At 40.3% G+C, this 22519-nt stretch overlaps 1 protein-coding gene and 1 long non-coding RNA gene across 15 annotated transcripts in view; one reads left to right on the top strand and one right to left on the bottom strand.

Moving 5' to 3' along the window:
- LOC109402762 (ras-specific guanine nucleotide-releasing factor 2-like) overlaps positions 1–22519 on the bottom strand; it is an 839143-nt gene that overhangs the window by 662547 nt on the left and 154077 nt on the right. Inside the window, exons 1-2 of one of the 14 annotated variants that reach the window (XM_062861328.1) lie at positions 11348–11563; positions 10961–11286 (exon numbers count right to left, since the gene is read on the bottom strand). The exons of the other annotated variants lie outside the window; for them this stretch is intronic. The gene's annotated coding sequence lies outside the window, so the exon portion shown is untranslated. Of the gene's footprint in view, positions 1–10960; positions 11287–11347; positions 11564–22519 lie in introns of those variants that run through there. 14 annotated transcript variants of the gene reach the window in all.
- On the top strand, positions 17152–17877 carry LOC134292008 (uncharacterized). Its single transcript, XR_009999407.1, has 2 exons — positions 17152–17290; positions 17346–17877. It is a non-coding gene; the product is annotated as an uncharacterized LOC134292008 (long non-coding RNA).

Raw genomic sequence — 22519 nt, 5'->3', positions numbered from 1 at the left:
TCTCACCTAATTAATTCCACAAACGTGAGACGAGCTCGTCCTATCATTTTCTGTGAACGCGTCCCAGGTTTGGCGGCGACATCACTCGCCTCCATTTAGATGAGCAATCATGGGAAAGAAACAGAAAGGATATTGAGAAAGATTTTTTTAATTTAATTCAAATTTCGAGTTCATTTGTACAATTATTTCATCTTGTATTTGGGCTAACTAGCATCAGGTTGTAACCCGTTGGTTACAATACTCCCCGGGCTAGGAGAAAAAAAAATAAACGCATTTTTTTTTTTGTCAAATGCATCTATCCATACTGTGTGGGTACGAAAGAGCTCACCGCATTAAGTGTGCATGTAGCTGAACCTCAGTGGTATCAGAAGGCCGGCTCCAGAGGCACGTTATCCTCCATTTGGGACATTTGTGCCATCGCCAAAATAACAGCCTATTTCATCATCTACCTGAGGGAAAAGGAAGGAAAAAGGATTTGGATGGGGATAGGGACAGGTAGGGAAATAGGAAAAATACCCTGGAAGAGGGTACTAACGCACAAGCGTACCACAATGGGTTCAAACAGCGCCCTGAAAAGGGCACTGTAATAACGCATAAAGCGAAAGAGAGCCTATAGCTCTTTACCACAGCGGGTTAAGAACAACAGAATATCCTGAAGATTCAGGTTTCTGAAGTCAGTTTCACTTAATAAGTGTTTACCGAATACTCGGAAACGCAGTTGCGCGAAAACTGGACAGTTACATATCAGATGATACGAAGTTCCATAATCGGATTCACAGCTATCACAGGCAAATGAATCAGCTTGCTGAATATTCGCCATGTGATAGCTGAGTCGGCAGTGGCCAGTCAATGCTTTGACCAGCATGCTGCAATTCTGCTTAGACAGATTAGTTAGATACTTCGCCACCCGTAGAGATGGCTCAGCACTATACAATTTGGTTTGACGACATGACTCCAAACTATTCCAGTATTGTTTGTGCTGAGTGGCAGCCCAGATGTCAATCTGAAGCTTTACCCAACACTTGGATACCGGAATAGCTGGCTCAGGGCCAATGAAGTCATGTGATGCTCCAGTGCGAGCTAACTCATCAGCCAATTCATTTCCAGCGATGGAAGAATGGCCAGGTACCCATACAAGGTGAACAGCGTTTGCTGAATTCAGCTCCTCGATTTGAGTTCGACAAGCGATAACTATCTTCGACCTGGAGTTGGCCGAAGCAAGTGCTTTAATAGCAGCCTGGCTATCTGAACAGAAGTATATTACTTTGCCCATTACGTGCTGCTGAAGTGCTGATTGCACTCCACACATAAGAGCAAAGATTTCGGCCTGAAAAACGGTGCAGTGTCTACCAAGTGAATAAGACTGATACAGCCTTAGCTCACGAGAATAAACACCAGCACCTGCTCGACCTTCGAGAAGGGAGCCATCAGTGTAACATACGATGTCGTCTGAAATACTTCTTTCCAGATAACCAGATGTCCACTCTTCCCGGGAAGGGAATTTCGTGGAAAATGTCCTATATGGAAAATTACAAGCAATTGTAAGATCACTTGGAGCAAGGACAATTTTGTCCCAATTCACTAAAAGTGGAAACAACGAGGTGTGTGTTGATGTGCGGTTCACAGGAGTTTCCTCTAGTAGACCGAGTACCCGTAACCGGTAAGTGCAAGAAAGGGCTTCTTGTTTGAGATGAATGTGTAGTGGGGCAACGTCAAAGAGAACTTCGAGCGCTGCCGTAGGAGTTGAAGAGAACGCTCCAGACATCGCCATTAAGCACATCCTTTGGAGATGGCCTAATTTTGATTGGACCGTTCTCACTTCGCTCTTTTGCCACCACACAAGACACCCATAAGCCAATATTGGACGAACAACAGTTGTGTAAATCCATTTGATATACTTGGGTTTTAGACCCCAAGTTGTACCAAAAGTACGCCGGCATTGCCCAAAGGCCATACAAGCTTTCTTGATTCTGAACTCAATGTGAGGTGTCCAGGAAAGCTTGGAATCAAGAATGACTCCAACGTACTTTACCTGTTCAGTCACATCGATTTCAGAATCAAAGAGACGCAAAGGTCGAACGCCATTACGGTTTCGCCTTTCCGTGAAAAGAACAATAGATGTTTTACTCGGATTAACCGAAAGGCCATATTGGCGACACCAACCCTCAACTACCTGAAGGGCGTTTTGCATCAGGTCGAAAAGGGTGCTGATGCACATACCAACTAACAATGTTAGGTAGTCGTCGGCAAAACCATAAGTAGGAAAACCGCTATTATTGAGTTGCCTCAATAGCGTATCTGCTACGAGATTCCACAAAAGCGGTGATAAGACTCCCCCTTGGGGGCATCCACAAACACTCAATTTCCTAATCCCTGCTAGACGTAATGTCGAGAAGAGATATCGGTTTTTGAGCATTTGGTGAATCCAATTGGAAATCATTGGAGATATACCATGACTCCGTGCGGCTTCCAATATGGCATCGAAAGGCACGTTGTCAAAGGCACCCTCGATATCTAAGAAAACACCCAAACAAGATTGCTTTTGAGCGAATGCTTTCTCGATATCGTAAACAACCTTGTGTAAAAGAGTCACAGTGGACTTACCAGATTGGTAGGCATGTTGGTTCACATGAAGAGGCACGTTGGCCAGATGAACATCACGAATGTGATGATCCACAATGCGTTCTAAGCATTTCAGAAGAAAAGAGGTCAAACTGATAGGTCTGAAACTCTTTGCTTCTTCATACGACGCACGACCCACTTTCGGAATAAACTTTCCAGTAATATCCCTCCAGGATTTGGGAATATACCCTGTAGCAAAACTGCAAACAAGTAGTTTTTTCAAAACATGTTTGAAATAATCAAATCCCTTCTGAAGCAAAATAGGATAAATCCCATCTGCCCCAGGAGATTTGAAAGGAGCAAAGCTATTAAGAGCCCACTCAATCGATTCTATAGTTACAATACTCCGAGCCGAAGCTAAAGAATCATAACTACAAGAAAAGACATCAGGATCATCCGAAGATGTAATATCTACACATCCAGGGAAGTGTGTGCTGAATAAGCATTCCAGAACTTCCTCATCAGAGGAAGTCAGATCGCCATTTGGCAAACGAAGTTCGTTCACCCGGAAATCCTTAGATTTCGCAAGGATTTTGTTTAACCGACTGACTTCACTCAAGCTGGAAACATTTGTACAAAGGTTTTTCCAGCCGGATCGTTCAGCAGACCGGAGAGCTTTCCTGTAGGCCATGCGAGCCGACCTGAAAGCCTCCGAACCAGCCGAACGTCGTCTGTTCCAACTCTTTCTACATTGTTTCCTGAGTTTCGCCAGATCAGAGTTCCACCAAGGGGTTCCTCTTGTGATCTTCACAGACCGTAGAGGGCATGCTTCTTCAAAAGCTTCCATGATGAAGGTCGTTGTAGTATCAACGGCATCATCTAAATCACTTGGAGTGTCAATGGATGGTGAATATCCATGAAATTTGGCTGCAACCAAATCAGTATAAAGATCCCAGTTTGTTGACCGAGGATTCCTGAAACGCAATGTTTGCGAAGTAACATTTAAATGTTCAAAAAAGATGTAGCGATGGTCAGATAAAGATTCTTCATCTGACACATGCCAGTTGGTCAGCTCGTGACAAATTCTGCTAGAGCAAAGCGTTATATCTAACACTTCCTCTCTAGCAGATACCATGAAGGTTGGGCGGTTGCCTATGTTAAGTAATGCAAGATCTGTACTACTTAAGTACTCCATCAAACTGGAGCCTCTCAAGTTAATGTCTGAGCTGCCCCAGATGATATGGTGAGCATTAGCATCACTGCCAACAATTAGCGGAAGGCCTTTTGAAGTGCAGTATGCGATGACTTGTTTGAAAGCATCCGTAGGGGATGGTTCATCATGCGGTAAATACACAGAACAATAGACGTATTTCCTGTTGAGGTTTCCAACAGATACATCAATTGTGATAGCACATACATCTCTGGTGGTTAGTTCAGAGATGAGTGTAGCAACTATTGCGTTGTTGACAAGCACACAGGCTCGAGGCATGACACGCGAGTTTGCCATTTCATGTTTACTGAAAGTGGCAAACACCGGGTTCACAAGGTTTCCCAGATAGAAATTTCCCTTACGAAAGTAAGGTTCTTGTACCAAGGCCACTTGGGCTGTACCATTTTGCATAAGTCTGCAAAGATTGATCGTTGCTGTTCTTTTATGCTGAAGATTGATCTGAGCTATCTTAACCGTAGCCACTACCCAAACTAGGTAAGATTAAACTCTTCGCAACAACAGCACAACAAAGAACAGCAACAATAAAACCAAATCGGTATCGATTGGAAAACGCCAAAGGCGAGGATACACAGAATACACTGTGTAAATCGCATAATGCGAAACCATATAGGTGAACATTTAAACTAATTAACAACATCTTCATAATCCCGCCCTTATTTAGCCTCAAGCGAGACTAAAGAAGGGCAGCTGATTGTCTCGGAGAAACACAAGGTCCACTGCACCATTGCTCCGGTTAGCGCAGTAAGGGCTACATACTGTGGAGGGCGCCCTGGTACTCCACAGGCTCCGTTAGCGGTTAGGTTTTTATTAGACCCCCCTAGCCATTCATTCCTAGGCACGGTAAGCATAAAGCCGCGTCACACCATGAATTAGGGGTCACCTGTTGGTGGATTCTTACCACCGGAACAGGCGGTCCGTAGTGTTATTCTTAGCCAATTGAGACAATCGCTACCGACACTACACAGCTATCTAGGCTGATCGAGAAAAAGAAGTTAATATTGATGATCAACTTCATACGGACTCGCATAGCCGACAATGCATGTAGCTGAACCTCAGTGGGTTTAGCCCTTTGCGATTACGGTTCGCAAGAGCCATCACGATGGTCCCACGCATGCATCAGACCGTCTCCATCCTCATTCCTTTATCGACCAGCGGCAAGGTAAGACGTGCTGCGTTGTGTTGCTGGGTGATTCCTTTCCGGCAGGTATTTAGCTTTGCACAATGGCGGACCTTGCCAGGTGTTGCTAATTTTTGGTAGCAACATAAATTCGGACCTTTTCTTTAGTTTTTATCAAGTCACTCCTGCATCGGAAAGGAATCACCTTGGGCTAATTTAATTATGGAATATTATCAGTAACATTTGAGTGAAATATGGCGGAACGAAGAGCAAAATTTTCAGTCGGGATAGAAAATGGCGGATCATTGAAATCGCGCAAGCACAAACATGGTACTGTACGAGCATGGAAAAAAATGGCTGCGCTTTACAAAAAAAAACCCTTCTGGAAGCGGATCACTTTGATCGCGCATTATAAAGCGGACTACAAAAGTCGCGCATTGCAAAGCGGACTGCGAAAGTCGCGCACTCTGTATCAAACACGAATCGTCAATTGAGCGGACACAATGTCGCGCACTAATACAGCGGGTTACATAACCGCGCTTCATTAAAGCGGACGAAAGGTCGCGCATATTATGAAGCGGATCTCTTAGATCGCGCATGCAATAAGCGGATTTCGTAAATCGCGCATTTTGTAGCGGACCAAAAGTCGCGCTCGCATTGAACCCATACGAGCGGACTAAGCGTCGCGCAATTAAAAAAAAAAAGCGGATATGCCGACCGCACTCCTCACAATATCGTGCATTTGCCTAGCGAATCACTCAGATTGCGCATTCAATTTTTATTACTTTCTATGTCAACAGAAACGTAAATACTCTGCCTAAAGTAATCAGAGATATTTGTTTCGAATCAAAATGTTTGTTCCACGATAACTAAGGACATTTTTTGACGGTTCCCATTCCAGCAAAGCGGAAAGCGACTTACTGTGTAGCGAAATGGCGAACGACGGCAAATATGTCCGATGGGTCGACGCTCCGGTCGGCGACGATAACGAGTCCTCGCCTGCAGATCAAATCGACGGCGAACGATCACCAAGTTCAAGTCCAAGTTCTTCCAGTTCAAGTTCTTCAAACAGCGACGCTAGCAGCAGCAGTTCCGATAGCGAAACCGACACAGATGACAACCACGACGAAGAAGTAGCCGAAGCTTATGTCAACGAACTCACCAACGTACCCACATCTACGATGGGCTCGCCGTCCGTTACATGTTCGGACCCGGCAACCACAGCGATCGGGAACGCTAACGGTGAGACATTGGACGTAGCAAACGCAAAACGTATCGAGCTAATGGAGAAAATGATCGTCGGAATCAATGAAGCTCTGAGTCGTTTTCAGCCCGGCCTTCCCCGACCACCATTGAACGACAATCCTGACAATAGCTGGAGTTTCCCAAATGAAACGAGTTCGTGTACTAACTCAAGCACATCCCCCGGCATCCGCTGGGACCACGTGAAGCCGTTCCCGAGCGGTATCCCCTCCAACAAAATGTGGGAGGAATGGAACCGCTATATCGAAAATTTCGAAATAGCGGCTGCACTCGGAAATGTGAACGATCCAGTCAAAAGAACTCAGCTATTATTTCTTTCCCTGGGTAACGAGCTACAGGAAATCGTTAAAGCTGCCAAGCTGCGCCCGTGTTTGACGGATCCGAACTGCTATAGGACCTTTGTGGCAAATGTGAAGGGTTACTTCCGTTCGATGACAGACACCGCCGCCGAACATGAAGCCTTTACACGGATGAAACAGGAGAACGGCGAGAAGGCGGTTGCCTTCCATGCACGATTGATGTGTAAAGTGCGCAATTGTAATTACAGCGCTGATGACGAAGACCGATTCGTGCGGGCACAACTGCTAAACGGACTGAAAAACCGAGAGTTGGTGAAACAAGCACGGACCTACGGATTTGAGACGAACTTTATTGTCCAGGCAGCTACAAGGGATGAGACGTTCGAAGCCGAGACACACCGTCACGAAGATACCGCCGGTGCCTTTGAAGTCAGAAACACGCGTCGACCACCCCCGCACGGCGGAAATTATCGAAAACGACCGAATGTTGGAAGCCGAGCTGAAGGACCACCAATCAAGCAACACCGAGGAAATCCGATGAATCAACGCTCTCAAGAACGACGCCCACGATGTGATCGTTGCTCTCTGTTCAGCCACCGTAACGGCCAATGCCCCGCATTGAGTCGCAACTGCAACAGATGTGGCAAGCGGGGGCACTTTATGGCAGCCTGCAAGCAGAGACAAGTGAATTTCACGCAAAACGAACGAATCGACCAACCCATGGATAGATTGGCACCATTTCCTGAAGACAAATACGAGGATGACAAGCAGGTATTGAAGCATTGAAGGACACTTTGAGTTTTATTCGTTTACGATGAATCCACAATCACAAGAATTGATTTTTTTAACGAAATAAAGAGAAAAAAAACACACGTAAACTTAATTTGTCTAATATTGATCGAAACAACCGTTTTTATCTACTACAGGAAGTTAATGCACTCACACTACAAGACGTGTTGATTGACTGTTTCGTTGGATCGTCTAGTGCTATACGGTTCCTGATAGATTCAGGTGCTGATGCAAACATCATCGGCGGGAAAGATTGGGAGCGATTGGAACAAGAGGCCAAGTCAGGAAAGGCAAAACTTGAAATGATGAGTGGCACCTCAACTAGTAGACTGCACGCCTATGGAATGCGAGAACCCATGACCATAGAGTGCGTCTTCAAAGCAGAAATCTCGAGCGCATGGCCAGGCTCCTCGCGACTGGCAACATCCGCTGTTTTCTACGTTGTTCTTAAGGGATCAAGGTCCCTACTTGGACGGTCCACAGCGAGTGACATGGGACTGCTGCAGATTAACAAAACGATTAACCAGTGCGGTACAAACGACGTTTTCCCAAAAATGCCTGGGGTGAAGGTGCGTTTCAGCGTCAACAGCGACGTTCCACCATCCAGAAATGCTTATTACAACGTTCCAGCTGCATACAGGTGAGTTTTCTCTTTCTGAATATTATAAGCACGTTTAAAACTGTGAACACATGACGTTATTCCGCTATATGGAAAAAGGCAAGCAATTTTTGCACAGCTAGTCCCTCGGCGTGGTAATAAAAAAAAAAAAGAGATGGTTGATAAGAAACGCAGAAAACTAGTAGGAAAGTAATCAATCAAGAATTTTAAAGACTGATTTCTTTAAAACAAACTTAAGTAACTACAAACAATTAAAAACTTGTGATATATTTAAAACTACTCAATACATAATACATCTGGTGTCTCATGGGTTGTTGCGTTGAGAACCACTGCTTTACTATTTCTTTCGAGAACAGCTTAATATTTACCATGGGCTTCTCATTTACATTGGTTACAGAGAGGCTGCCCGAACCAGATTACACGAAATGGAAGCCCAAGGCATAATAGAGAAGGTGACATGGGCCCCCAATTGGATTAGTGGAATGTCCGCGGTGGCCAAAGGTAGCAACGATTTTAGACTTGTTGTTAATATGCGCGCCCCTAACCGCGCTATTAACCGAGAGTATTATAGGCTGCCTCTACTCGACGAAATGAGAGTAAAACTCCATGGTGCAAGGTATTTCTCGAAGCTTGATCTCAGCAATGCCTTTTACCATCTTGAGCTGTCCGAAGAGTCTCGGGATTTGACAACCTTTTTGGCCGAAGATGGCATGTATAGGTTTACCCGGCTCATGTTTGGTGTTAACTGTGCGCCGGAAATCTTCCAGCGCGAGATGACCCGTGTCCTGAAAGGAGTCGATAACATCATTGTATTCATCGATGACATTCTGATCTTCGCTGAAACATTGGAGTCCCTCCGAAATACAACAATCAAAGTACTACAGATCTTACGCGAAAACAACTTAACTTTGAACCAGGCGAAGTGTGAATACGACCGGACCAAAATTAAATTTGTTGGTCACGTACTCGATGCTGACGGATTCCATATAGACGACGAGAAGATTAAAAGTGTGCGACGCTTCCGGGAACCGACGACCCTATCGGAGCTTAGGAGTTTTCTGGGCTTGGCAACTTTCTTGAGTCCGTACCTCGAAAATTTTGCGAATATCACCAGCCCCCTTTGGGCTGCTACTGCTTCCAAAGCTTGGACATGGGGTCCACAAGAAAGTGAAGCATTCGCATTGATCAAGCAGCAAATTATACAATGTACCATATCGTTGGGTTTCTTTTCCGACAAAGATAAGACTTTCTTGTATACCGATGCCTCACCCGTCGCACTCGGCGCTGTACTGGTACAACAGAGCCCAAATCAACCAGCGAGAATTATAAGCTTTGCCTCTAAATCTCTTACCCCTACCGAGAAGCGGTACGCACAAAATCAAAGGGAAGCCTTAGGTGCAGTATGGGCTGTCGAGCACTTTTCCTATTTTCTGCTCGGTAGGCATTTCACGCTCCGTACTGATGCTCAAGGGGTATCTTTCATCCTCAACCGGTCCCGAGAGGAGTCAAAGAGGGCGCTCACGCGCGCTGACGGATGGGCCTTAAGGTTGACCCCCTACAATTATACCGTTGAATATGTTCGCGGTATAGATAACATCGCGGATTCTTCGTCCAGGTTGTACGACGGGGACGATGAACCCTTCGACGAGGAGGCTAGCCCGTGGGAAATAGCGTTCCTAGAAACAAACTCTATTGAGTTCCTGACAGAGACAGATATCAGAACCGCAACCGCAACGGATGAAATCCTGCTGCAGGTAATTTCAGCCATTGATACAGGAATGTGGCACAAGGACCTACGCAAATATCAAGCGGTCGAAAACGATCTTGCTATTCAGAACGGCATCCTCCTCAAGACAGGCTGCGCCATCGTACCGAAAGTTCTTCAAACACGTGCATTAGAAGTAGCTCACGAGGGACACCCGACGACCACAAAGATGAAGAGCATAATGCGGCAACGCGTGTGGTGGCCAGGCATGGCCAGCGATATTACCAAATGGGTGAACTCGTGCGAAACATGCTGCGTCAACGGTAAACCAGAGAGGCCAACTCCGATGAAGCGTGTGTTTGTCCCGAAAACGGCCTGGGAGTCTATTGCACTAGACTTTAACGGCCCTTATACAAAGTTTGGCGGCATCTTGATCCTAGTTATAGTTGACTACCGGTCGAGATACATCATCGCAAGACCTGTAAAATCAACTAAATTCGAATGCCTACAGAAAGTCCTGGACGACGTGTTTGACAAAGAAGGGTACCCGAAAACCATAAGGACCGACAACGGACCCCCCTTCAATGGTTCAGACTTTTCCACGTACTGCAAGAAACGGGACATCTGCACCACAACTTCGACGCCCCTTTTCCCACAGCAAAATGGGCTTGCAGAAAGCTCTATGAAGGTCATAAACAAGGCTATGGCCACTGCAACAGCAAATAAAACCGATTACGTGGAGGAGTTGAAAAAAGCCATAAATGCTCACAATGCGGCCGCACATAGTGTAACAAACGTTCCTCCTGAAGAAGTAATGTACGGCCGCAAAATCAAACGAGGCTTACCTCTGATGCACCACGGAAAATCAAGCCATGACGAAGAGGATTTGGAACGCAGAGATCGAGAGGGAAAACTGGCCGGAAAGTACCGCGAGGACTCACGACGCGGTGCTCGCAGATGCAGAGTACAACCCGGCGACGAAGTCGTGATCGAGCGACAAAATCGTCCGAAAGGAGATTCACGTTTTTCACCAACGAGATACACGGTAATCCAAGAGCAAAACGGAAGCCTTACCTTGAACGATGGAGAAGGAAGGATTGCGAAACGCCACGTTACACAAACCAAGAAGGTTGGCCAGTGGCGCGATCCTCAACGCCAGATCACCACACCTACCAATGAAAAACAAACAACCACCGAAAAAGCACAGCCCGAAGCAGTCCAGAGACCGTCTCGAGAAAAACGAGTCCCAACGTATCTTCATGACTTCGTCCAAGCGGTTGAAAACGATCAAAACTTGAGCTCCGAGTGAAATTAAGCGATTGCAACGAAAACGTTTTAAGAGGAATAATCAAATAAAGTAGAAAAAATCATTTACCTTGCCTATTTATTTATTGGTTTTGCCCACATTGAAAATTTCGACTCGCTGGATCTGCCCTCCGTTGCACTCTCTGACACTATTTTCCAACTCATCGAGCGCTCTTAATGGACGAAGGGTAAGTAGTATGTCTGTCCGCTGGTCTGACACCGCACAAACCCGACCGTCGGTGCTTTTCCTCAAACACAACAGTCATGTCTTTCTCCAGTACGATTCGAAGATCCACTTCCGACGAATACCTATCTCCTCCGACTGGTTCTGGCTCGCCTCCAACGGAATGCATAAAGCTGCAACATGACACTAGCCTGCGATGTATTTGATTGATGCTGAAATGATAGTAATGCCACACAGTAACTTTATAAGCACGCAAAGTAAACAACAACTTACAAATATGCACCAAATTTCCGCAATAGTCAGCATATCAGCGTAGGTCAGCAGTCAGCATGTCAGCATCAAACCAAAGAAAAACATTGGAATGCGCGAGGTGACACAAACGGCAGGATTGACAACACGCTTTTGACAACCAGAAATTTCGAACTTAAACGGGGGGTGAGTATATGGACCCTTTTTTTTCGAACATACACTGAAACTCTTTTCCATGAAACTGAAAATTGGGTTCTTTAGGGGTATCCGGATTATTTCCCAGTACGGAGGGTTAGCCTAACATTAGCCTAATGTGAGACTAACTGGCCAGCATGTTAGGCTAACTTTTTGTCTCACTTTTGGCTAATGTTAGTCTAAAATTAGACAGATATGACACACTTTTGTTAGACATGTTGCAAATTCGAAACATGTTTGTTAGTCTAACATTAGACTAACGTTAGACATGTTTTACTATGGGCTGTTAGACAAATGTTAGGCATAAATTTTATGCTGCTTGTTTTCATTCCAGCTGTCATCCGAGCAAGAAGTATGATTGTAGTAGTGAACTTTTGTCGACGTTCACTACTACAACCGTACTCTTGCCTCGAATGAAAGCTGGACGAAACAAATTCAATAAAAAAAACTCGGAGCCTGTTCAATTTCAATTTTAATTTTAACTTTAATTTTAACTTAAATTTAAACTTGAATTTGAGTCTGAATTAAATAAAAATTTAAATTAAAATTAAATTAAAATTAAAATTAAAATTAAATTAAAATTAAATTAAAATTAAATTAAAATTAAATTAAAATTAAATTAAAATTAAATTAAAATTAAATTAAAATTAAATTAAAATTAAATTAAAATTAAATTAAAATTAAATTAAAATTAAATTAAAATTAAATTAAAATTAAATTAAAATTAAATTAAAATTAAATTAAAATTAAATTAAAATTAAATTAAAATTAAATTAAAATTAAATTAAAATTAAATTAAAATTAAATTAAAATTAAATTAAAATTAAATTAAAATTAAATTAAAATTAAATTAAAATTAAATTAAAATTAAATTAAAATTAAATTAAAATTAAATTAAAATTAAATTAAAATTAAATTAAAATTAAATTAAAATTAAATTAAAATTAAATTAAAATTAAATTAAAATTAAATTCAAATTAAATTAAAATTAAATTAAAATTAAATTAAAATTAAATTAAAATTAAATTAAAATTAAATTAAAATTAAATTAAAATTAAATTAAAATTAAATTAAAATTTAATTAAAATTAAATTAAAATTAAATTAAAATTAAATTAAAATTAAATTAAAATTAAATTAAAATTAAATTAAAATTAAATTAAAATTAAATTAAAATTAAATTAAAATTAAATTAAAATTAAATTAAAATTAAATTAAAATTAAATTAAAATTAAATTAAAATTAAATTAAAATTAAATTAAAATTAAATTAAAATTAAATTAAAATTAAATTAAAATTAAATTAAAATTAAATTTAAATTGAATTAAAATTAAATTAAAATTAAATTAAAATTAAATTAAAATTAAATTTAAATTAAATTTAAATTAAATTTAAATTAAATTAAAATTAAATTAAAATTAAATTAAAATTAAATTAAAATTAAATTTAAATTAAATTTAAATTAAATTTAAATTAAATTTAAATTAAATTTAAATTAAATTTAAATTAAATTTTAATTGAATTCAAATTGAATTCAAATTTAATTAAAATTTTATTAAAATTTAATTAAAATTTTATTAAAATTTAATTAAAATTTTATTAAAATTTAATTAAAATTTTATTAAAATTTTATTAAAATTAAATTTATTAAAATTTTATTGAAATTAAATTAAAATTAAATTATTTTTTTTTAAATTTGATTAAAATTTTATTAAAATTTTATTAAAATTTTATTAAAATTTTATAAAAATTTTATTAGAATTTTATTAAAGTTTTATTAAAATTTTATTAAAATTTTATTACAATTTTATTATAATTTTATTAAAGTTTTATTAAAATTTTATTAAAATTTAAAAAAAAATGAAAATTTAATTAAAATTTAATTGAAATTTAATCAAAATTTTATTAAAATTTTCTTTAAATTTTATTAAAGTTTTATTAAAATTTTATTAAAATTTTGTTAAAATTTTAATAAAATTTAATGAAAATTTAATTAAAATTTTATTAAAATTTGATTAAAATTTATTTAAAATTAAATAAAAATTAAATGAAAAATAAATCAAATTAAAATTAAAATGACTCACCGACACGATGATGCCAAACTTAACGGAATCGGGCACTGTTTTGCAGATGACTGGTTCCGGCAACGGTACGACGAGAACGAACCGGACTTATTGGCCAGTAGCAGCGGCGAGGAGCTGACGGGTCGGACGACGGAACGACTGAAATCGTTCGTTACGGTTTTAACTAATTGAAACGCGCAATTTTTATCATTTTCCCGACCGACGAACGCTGCCGCAATCAACAAAGTTATTTTTTTAACTGCCGTTCAGGCAACTGTCAACAATGCGCGAAAGAATCGAACACTGAGCATAATTTCGGGGTTATGATTTATGCTCTCCAGAAATTTTCGATGAGCAACATATCTAACAAATGCCTAACAGTGTCGAACGCCTAACTTCCTCCGTGCTGGGTTTATAATCGGATTCTCCACCCAAAAAAAAAAATAGTCGAAATCCATAATTTCATAATTTTTGGAGTGCGGGAACTATTTTTAAAATACATTTAAATTTTGTATGGGAAATTTTTTTTTTTTGTTCGGGTCGAACTGTCATTTTATCAATTGAACTGTCATTCTATCCACGAAAATAAAAACTGTTTTGTTATTTTAATCATCAAAACAAAGCTATTGGAATCCAATAAAATCACGTTATACTCAGAAAAATGAGCTCTATCAATTAGGCTATAGAAAATAGCAATATTTTATTCACTAAACAACCCAATTACAATCGAAAAATATTTATATATTTAAGTAAATGCAAAATAGTCGAGCAAACAGCACAGCAATACGGCCGAGTATTGCGAAAGCCGTATGGGCCTTTTCATTTGACGTATTAAATCAGCTGATCTTTTGGGCCTTTGACAGTTTAGCGTTTGCGCCTTTGTTCAGCGGTTATAAACAGTGGCATACACGGACCTGTCAGCTAAAAAAAAAAAGGCGGTTGAATAGTCTATTTTACGAAGCGACAACAGTGTTGATATTGATATTAACACTCACGGGCTTGGGCGCAACCTCCTGTCAAATTTTCACTCATGAAATGAGCGATCAGCTGATCCGAAACGTCTCATGAAATGGCTCATTGTATTGCCAGAGCAGTGATGCCAGATTTTGTTTGTTTAAAAAAAAATATATATCTATATACATGATCATATTAAAAATAGGTATTGTCACACCACAATGAGCCCCAATTTTAGCACATAGAGGCTCGTTTCGCTGCTAAAACAAAAATCTTTAGAAAAGTAAACATTTTACTTTATTTTCGAGAAGAGGGTGGATGTGTGGGTACGAAAGAGCTCACCGCATTAAGTGTGCATGTAGCTGAACCTCAGTGGGTTTAGCCCTTTGCGATTACGGTTCGCAAGAGCCATCACGATGGTCCCACGCATGCATCAGACCGTCTCCATCCTCATTCCTTTATCGACCAGCGGCAAGGTAAGACGTGCTGCGTTGTGTTGCTGGGTGATTCCTTTCCGGCAGGTATTTAGCTTTGCACACATACTATTCTGCCCTTGCTGTAGAGGCACACTTGCTCCAACTAGTAAGGTGCAACTGAATCTTGTGAATAGAAGAATTTGTGGAATTTCTGGACAGAACCACTTGTTGGGACAAAATTTAGCTCACATCAAACCTCCGCATCTTGACTTTTCAAAGAGATTCAAAATAAATGGGTCATATCATCTTTTGAGAGTCGCAAACTGACAAAATCGGGCAAAAAAATTAATAAGTACCTGCTCTCGATTTAATATCTCCTAAAACTAGTCAATTCCTGTCTAAACACACTCATTTCTTTTCATTCATACTTCTGTGAGGCCTCAAGAAACTTCTCATTCACTCTTCTTGCATTCTTTCCGCACACACTTCCCTTACTGTAGACATTAGTGGCCTATGAGTCTTAACACTGCCACTAATGTGATTGCTATCTATTTTGGTCGACCTTCTATTGTTTATAATCCATATAGCGCTCCGCGTCCGGAGCCTACGAAGCAATTGGGATCCCTTATGTATCAACTAGTGGGGATGTTAACTGTTCAAATGGTACGCCCCGAGGCTAGTCGAGAGAATCGTACCGGGCGAGTACTCTCTAAATGAGTGCCCAGTTGAGACCTAGCATTGGAAGCCAGGTTTTAGGTGGTATGGATTCAGTCACCGCTGAACCTTCGGGAGGGTTTGATCTCGCCAAACCCCTAGTTTATTTATTTAATATAGGTATATTCTTTTTTTATTCTAAGACAGCAACGGCCGGGCTAATCTGGCCAAAATGGAATGCTTGATGCTAACTAATCGTGGAACTTCTAATCTAGTATTCTTTCCGGTGTCCAAAAACTACGCGAAAACGTATAGCCCCCTACGCGAATTGTCGGAAAGGAGTCTACACCGTTGACCTTGATCTGACCCTCCTGACACCAGTGTGAGTGCAATGACCTGCCGCTTGCTGGAATCGGCAAAAAAAAAACCGCTGAGCATAATGATCTACTCATATTAATCTTAATTCTGGATCAACCTGGCTTTAGGTGAACCGCTGGCCAAATACCTAAAGGTTTTCCATCTAGGTCTTCGAGGTCATACGAAGATGTCCCAATTTTGGCTTTAATTTTGCATGGTAAATACTGTGAGCCATATTTCGCATTATAGCTATCGGCCGCGCACGACAGTCGCATATTTTTTCTGTAGACTAGCTGTCCGGGTGCATAAGCATTCGGAAAGCGACGATGCCGAAGATTATAATGTTTACGGCAAGTCTCGTTGGCTTTGGCTAAATTGGCCTTGACCTTGGCATAAAGTTCTCCAAAATGGATAGACCTTTGTTCCTCTTGTTGGTCTGAGGATAAAGGGTCCTGGTGCCGAGTACGCTTGTGATCGCCACCTTGGAGAAACATCTCGTGGCCATGGGTGACAAAAAAAGGAGTGAAGTTACTTGAGCTATGAATGCTACTATTTAGGATGGACTCAATTTCTAGCAGTCGCGTGTCCCACAACCGTTGATCACTTCTGGCATAGGTTCTGATTGCCGCATTCACCGTCCTGTTTACCCTCTCTACCGGGTTCGCCTGCGAATGGTAACGGGAATTGAGCCAATGCTGAACCTCAAATTTATCCAGAAGCGCTTTAAATTCTCGAGATAGGAAACAGGTTCCGTTGTCTGTAATTATAGTTTCGGGTGTGGAGTTGCGATAGAACCACATATCCCGTAAGGCAGTGCACAAGCTTGAACTTTCAATTCGTTTAGTCGGGTGAAGCATCACCCACTTACTAAAAAGATCTGAGACAACTAGAAGGTACTGGTTGCCCTTTTTACTCCGGGGCAGGGGACCTATGAAATCAGCGGATATAATCTGCCATGGGTGTTCTGCTATACGCATCTCGCCCATTGGAGGTGTAACGGGTACCGAGGGTCCTTTGGTCTCTTTACAAGTGCCACAGTTCTGAATATGCTGCTTTATTTCCTTAGCCATCTGAGGCCAGTAAAACCTCTGGCGTATTTTGGCTAACGTTTTTTCGTAGCCAAGGTGCATTGCCTCGGGCAGTGCATACTGCGGTTGCTAAGGAAAAAATTTCTAAGTCTCTGACGTTTCGTGGCCTTGTTGTTTACGATTCGGACTTAGAGAAAAAATCAACGAGTTCCACCACCAGAGTGGAAGTTCAATCAGATGCTTCTTTTTGGGAGAGGAATTGAATTAAGTTGTGCTTGTTTTATTTATATGGTATTATGAGGTGAGATGTACGTATGCAACTTGGAAATTATTATTTAACTTTGTTCTTTTTTTAGATTTCAAATAGACTATTTTACGGCAGTGTCCCGCAAACTGGACGTCGTTTGAAGGTTTCAGTGTCGGAACTAAGGAGCATAACCACTCTAGACTCTACTACTTCCTACTCCCTGGTCGGAATCATACGTAAATTGAACGTCGCCGGCCATAAACCTTCTGGAAAATGTTAATGTTATCCAAAGGCGGCGTCCAGGAATGGGTCAAGCTGAGTTTCAATATGCCACAGAACGAGCAATTAGAGGAGCAGAACCGTGGATCTCACAAGGCTGGCGAACGAGAACGTGCAAAACACAACTGAAACATTCGTCCGTGACTTGTTAAAGGTTTTTTTTTCCAGATGAGGATCCGGATGAGGATCTTTTCGGAAAAGATATGGCTAAGAAACTTTAAGTGAAGTTCATTTGGAACCGCCCAACATAGACAAATCTAATTACAATTCATCTTGGCAAGTTTAAATCAACCGCGTCTCATTTGTCGTATGTACGATAGTATTAAGTAAAATAAAAAATGTTCATGGGTCGTGGAAGAATACTTGGTGAGATTTTGTTGGAATTTAGATGAAGGTTCTGGTGGAAGATAGAATTTAGGAAGAAACTCTGAACGGATTCTGGGATAACTCTGATGGGCTACTGGGTGGACTTCAGTCTGTGAAAAAAATCCAGCGAACTTGCCTGCTGCAGAATGCCATTCCTCCAGGAGTCTCCTCCAGGAACTTCTTCCGCAAATCTTCTTCAGGATTCCTTCAAAATTTTCTTTTGGAATTCCTTCAAAGAGTTCCTTCTTAGGTTCTTTCAGAAGTTTATTTAGGAAGTTCTGGAAATCTTTAAGGAGTTTCTTCTGGGATTTCTTTATTTCTTCCTTTTGGGTTGCCTCTTTTTGCAAATTCTGCTTTCTGTGGAGTCATCAAGGAGTTTTGCGTAGTATTCTTCCCTTTGTGAATTCTTGCTGGAGAAACTACAGAAGGAATTCTTGCAGGAGTTTCTCTCTGGAATTCCTCAATGACTTCCTATTAGTATTCCTCTTTTTGAAAATTCTGCCTTCTGGGATTCATCAAGGATTTTTTTCTGGAATTCCTCCCTTTGAGAATGGCTTCTTCTGTGGTTCTTCCAGAGTTCCTTATGCATTTTTTGTAGATGCTTCTGTGATTCTCTCATACGCTCCTTATGGAAATTCTCAAGAAGTGGAAGATGGAACCATTTTAGAAATCTCAGAAATTTCTGGAGAAATCTCGTAAGGAATTCCTATAGAAATCCCAGAAAGAATTCCTTAGAGGAATCCCGGAAGGAATTCATTGAGGAGTCCCGAAATGAATTCTTTGAGGAATATTGGAAGGATATCCTAGAGGGATCCCGCAAAGAACCCTTGGAAAAAAATCTTTCAGGATTCCCTCAGGATATTGATCTGGAATTCCTCAAGGAGTTTCTTATGAGGTTCTTCCAAGAGTTTATTTAGCGTGTTATTTAGGATTCTCTCAGAAGTTCTTTCTGATATTCTTCTTAGAGTCCCAAACAGGTTCCATCTGCGACTCCCCAGGAGTTCTTCCCGGGATTCCTTCAGAAACTCTTTCTGGGAGTCCTTCAGAGATTCCTGCCAGAATTTCTTGAAAAAATCCTCTGTGACTCTTCTAGGAGTTGCCGGATTCCTCCAGAGATTTTGCCAGAAATTCGTGCCGGTTTTTTTTCTGAGATTTCTAAAATGGCTCCATCCTGGATTCCGTTCAGAATTCCTTCAAAGATCCCTTTTGAGATTTCTCTGGGAATTTCTTCCACGACTCCGCCACAGGAATCTCTCAGTTTTTTTCCAAGATTCCTTCAGGAATTCCTTGTGAGATTTCTCAGGAGCTCCTTCTAAGATTTCTCTAGAAGTTCTTTCAGTTTTTTTCTGAGATTTCTCCTGTTCAAGGGCGTAGCCAGGGGGAGCAGGGGGGGGCCGTGGCCCCCCCCTGACCGAGCAACTATATTCTAACTTAACCGAAAAACTTAGATGATCAGAGCTGTTTTTGACTAGTAAAAATAAAATTCTCCTGCATCCTCGTATTTTTTTTAATGTATGCAGGAATTCCTTCGGAAATTCTTGGAAGAATATCTTCGAAAATTCCTGAGGGTATTCCTTCGGAAATACCTGGAAGAATTCCTTTGGAAATTCCTGAAGGAATTCCATCCAAAATTCCAGGAGGAATCCCTTTCGCAAATTCCTTTGGAAATTCCTGGAGAAATTCCTTCGAAAAATCCTGAAGGATTCCTTCGGAAATTCCTAGAGGAATTCCTTCGGAAATTCCTAGAGGAATTCCTTCGGAAATTCCTTGGGCAGTTCCATGGGAAAATCTTGGATGAATACCTTTGGAGATTCCTGGAGAAATTCTTTCAGAAATACATGGAGAAATTCGTGAGGAAATCCTTAGGTGAATTCCTTACGAAATTCCTGGACAAAATAATTCCAAACTTCCTGGTAGAAAGCTTTTGGAAATTCCTGGAGGACGAATGTCATTGAAAATTCCTGGAGGAATTCCTTCAGAAATTCCGGGAGGAATTCCTTCGGAAATTCCATTAGGAATTCTTTCAGAAATTTCGGGAGAAATTCCTTCGGAAATTGCTGGACGAATTCCTGTGGAGATTCCCGGAGGAATTCATTTGAAAATTCCAGTTGAAATTCATTTAGGAATTCCTGGAGGAATTCTTTCGGAAATTCCTGAAAGAATTCCATCGGAAATTGCTAGACGAATTCCATTGAAAATTCCTGGAGGAATTCCTTCCAAAATTCTTCAAATTTCCCTTCGCAAAATCCTGGAAGAATTCCTTCGGAAATTTCTGGAGAAATTCCATCGGAAATTCCTGAAGGACTTCGTTCGGAAATTACTGGAGGAATTCCATCGAAAATTTCTTGGCGAGGTCCTTTGAAAAATCTTGGATAAATACTTTCGGAAATTTCTGGAGGAATTCTTTCAGAATTCCGGGAGGAATTCCTTCGGAAATTGCTGGACGAATTCCTTTGAAGATTCCCAGAAGGAATTTCTTTAGGAATTCCTGGAGGAATTCTTTCGGAAATTTCGGTAGGAATTGCTTCGGAAATTCCTGAAGCAATTCCTTCAAAAAATCCTGGAGGAATTCCTTAAAAAAATCCTGAAGGAATTTCTTCCAAAATTCTTGGAGGAATCCCTTCATAAATTCCTGGAAGAATTCGGAAATTCCTGAAGGAATTCGTTCGGAAATTCCTGAAGGAATTCCTTCGGAAATTTTTGGAGGAATTCCTTCGGAAATTCCTTGAGGAGTTCCCTCGAAAAATCTTGGATGAATACTTCCGGAAATTTCTGGAGGGATTCTTTCAGAAATCTAAAGAGAAATTCCTGAGAAAATCCTTGGATGAATTCCTTAGGACATTCCTAGAAAAATTGCTGGAATAATTTCTTCTTAAATTACTGGAAGAATTCCTTCGGAAACTCTCGGAGGTATTCTTTCGGAAATTCCTGGAGGAATTCCTTCAGAAATTCCTGGAGGTGTTCCTTCGGAAATTCCTGGAGAAATTTTTTCGGAAAGTCTTTTTGGATTTTATTTTTGGAAATTCCAAGAGGAATTCCCTCGAAAATTCATGGAGGAATTCCTTAACAAATTCCGTTAGGAATTCCTTCAAAAATTCCTGGAGGAATTCTTTCGGAAACTCCGGGAGGAATTCCTTCGGAAATTGGTGGACGAATTCGTTTGAAGATTCATGGAGGAATTCCTTTGGAAATTCCTGCAGGAATTCTTTCGGAAATTCCTGGAGAAATCCCTCCGGAATGCATTCCTTCTGAAATTCGTAAAGCAATTATTTCGGAAATTCCTGGAGGAATTCCTTCGGGAATTCTTGGAGGAATTTCTTCAAAAATTCCCGGAGGAATTCCATCGGAAATTCCTGAAGAAATTCCTTTGGAAATTCCTTCGGAAATTCCTGGAGAAACTCTTTTGGAAATTCCTGAAGGATTTCTCCATGAAGGAGATCCTCCAGGAATTTTCAAAGAAATTCCTTCTGCAATTTCCGAAGGAAGGAATTTCCCCAGGTATTTCCGAAGGAATTACTCCAGGAATTTCCGAAGAAATTCCTCCAGGAATTTCCGAAGAAATTCCTCCAGGAATTCCCGAAGGAAATCCTCCAAGAATTTCCGAGGGAATTCCTCCAGGATTTTCCCGAAGAATTCCTCCATGAAATTCCGGAGGAGTTTGTCTAGGAATTTCCGTAGGAATTCCTCCAGGAATTTTCAAAGGAATTTCTCCTGGAATTTTCAAAGGATTTTCTCCTGAATTTCCGAAGGAATTCCTCTACGAATTTCCAAAGAAATCCCTTCCGGAATTTCCAAAGAAATTTCTTATGGATTTGCCTTGAAATACCTTAAAAAATTTCCGAATGAATTCCTCCAAAAATTGTTGACGGATGTCCTCAAAAAATTTCCTTAGGATTTTCTCACATAATCCCCTAATGTGTTTCTGAAGGAATGTTCGAAGAAGTTTCTCAAGTTTTCGTAGGAGTTCCGCAATACATTTTTGAAGGAATTTCTTGAGGAGTTTCCGAAGAAACTTCTCAAGGATCTTCCGCTGGAATTCCTTGAGGAATTTCGTAAAGATTTATCAAAAACCGAAAAAAATCCTCAACGAACTTATCAAACAATTTCTCACGAAATTTCCGAAGGTATTCCATGAGATATTTCAGACATGTCAAAAAAAAATCGAAACGAACTCCTTTAACAATTTCCGAATTTTCCTTATCAAGGCATTTTTAAAGGAATTCTTCAAAGAATTTTCGAATGAGTTCCTCTAGGAAATAAAAAATCTCAAAAAGCATTTCTTCAGGAATTTCCGAAATATTTTTTCAAGGAAGTTTTAAAACATTTTTAAAGAAATTCCTTATCGAATTTCAGAAGGGATATCTCAAGAGAGCTTTAGTGATTTTTTTTTCGATATTTTCGAAAGAATTGCTTCAGGAATTTGGGAAGGAATTCTCACAGAAATTTCCGGATAAATTCCTCCAAGAATTTTTAAAGGCATTCCTCAAGAAATTTTTGGAAGAATTCCTCACGAAAACTCCAAAGGAGTTCATCAAGGAATATTCGAAATCTATTTCAAAGAAATTCCTCAAGGAATTCCCGAAGAATCTTCTAAAGGAAATCGTAGAAGAACTCTCGAAGGAATGTCTTATAGAATTT

Source organism: Aedes albopictus, chromosome 3 (genome assembly GCF_035046485.1).
Source record: "Aedes albopictus strain Foshan chromosome 3, AalbF5, whole genome shotgun sequence".
Lineage (NCBI taxonomy): Eukaryota > Metazoa > Arthropoda > Insecta > Diptera > Culicidae > Aedes > Aedes albopictus.
This window is presented reverse-complemented; position numbering and strand designations above follow the sequence as displayed.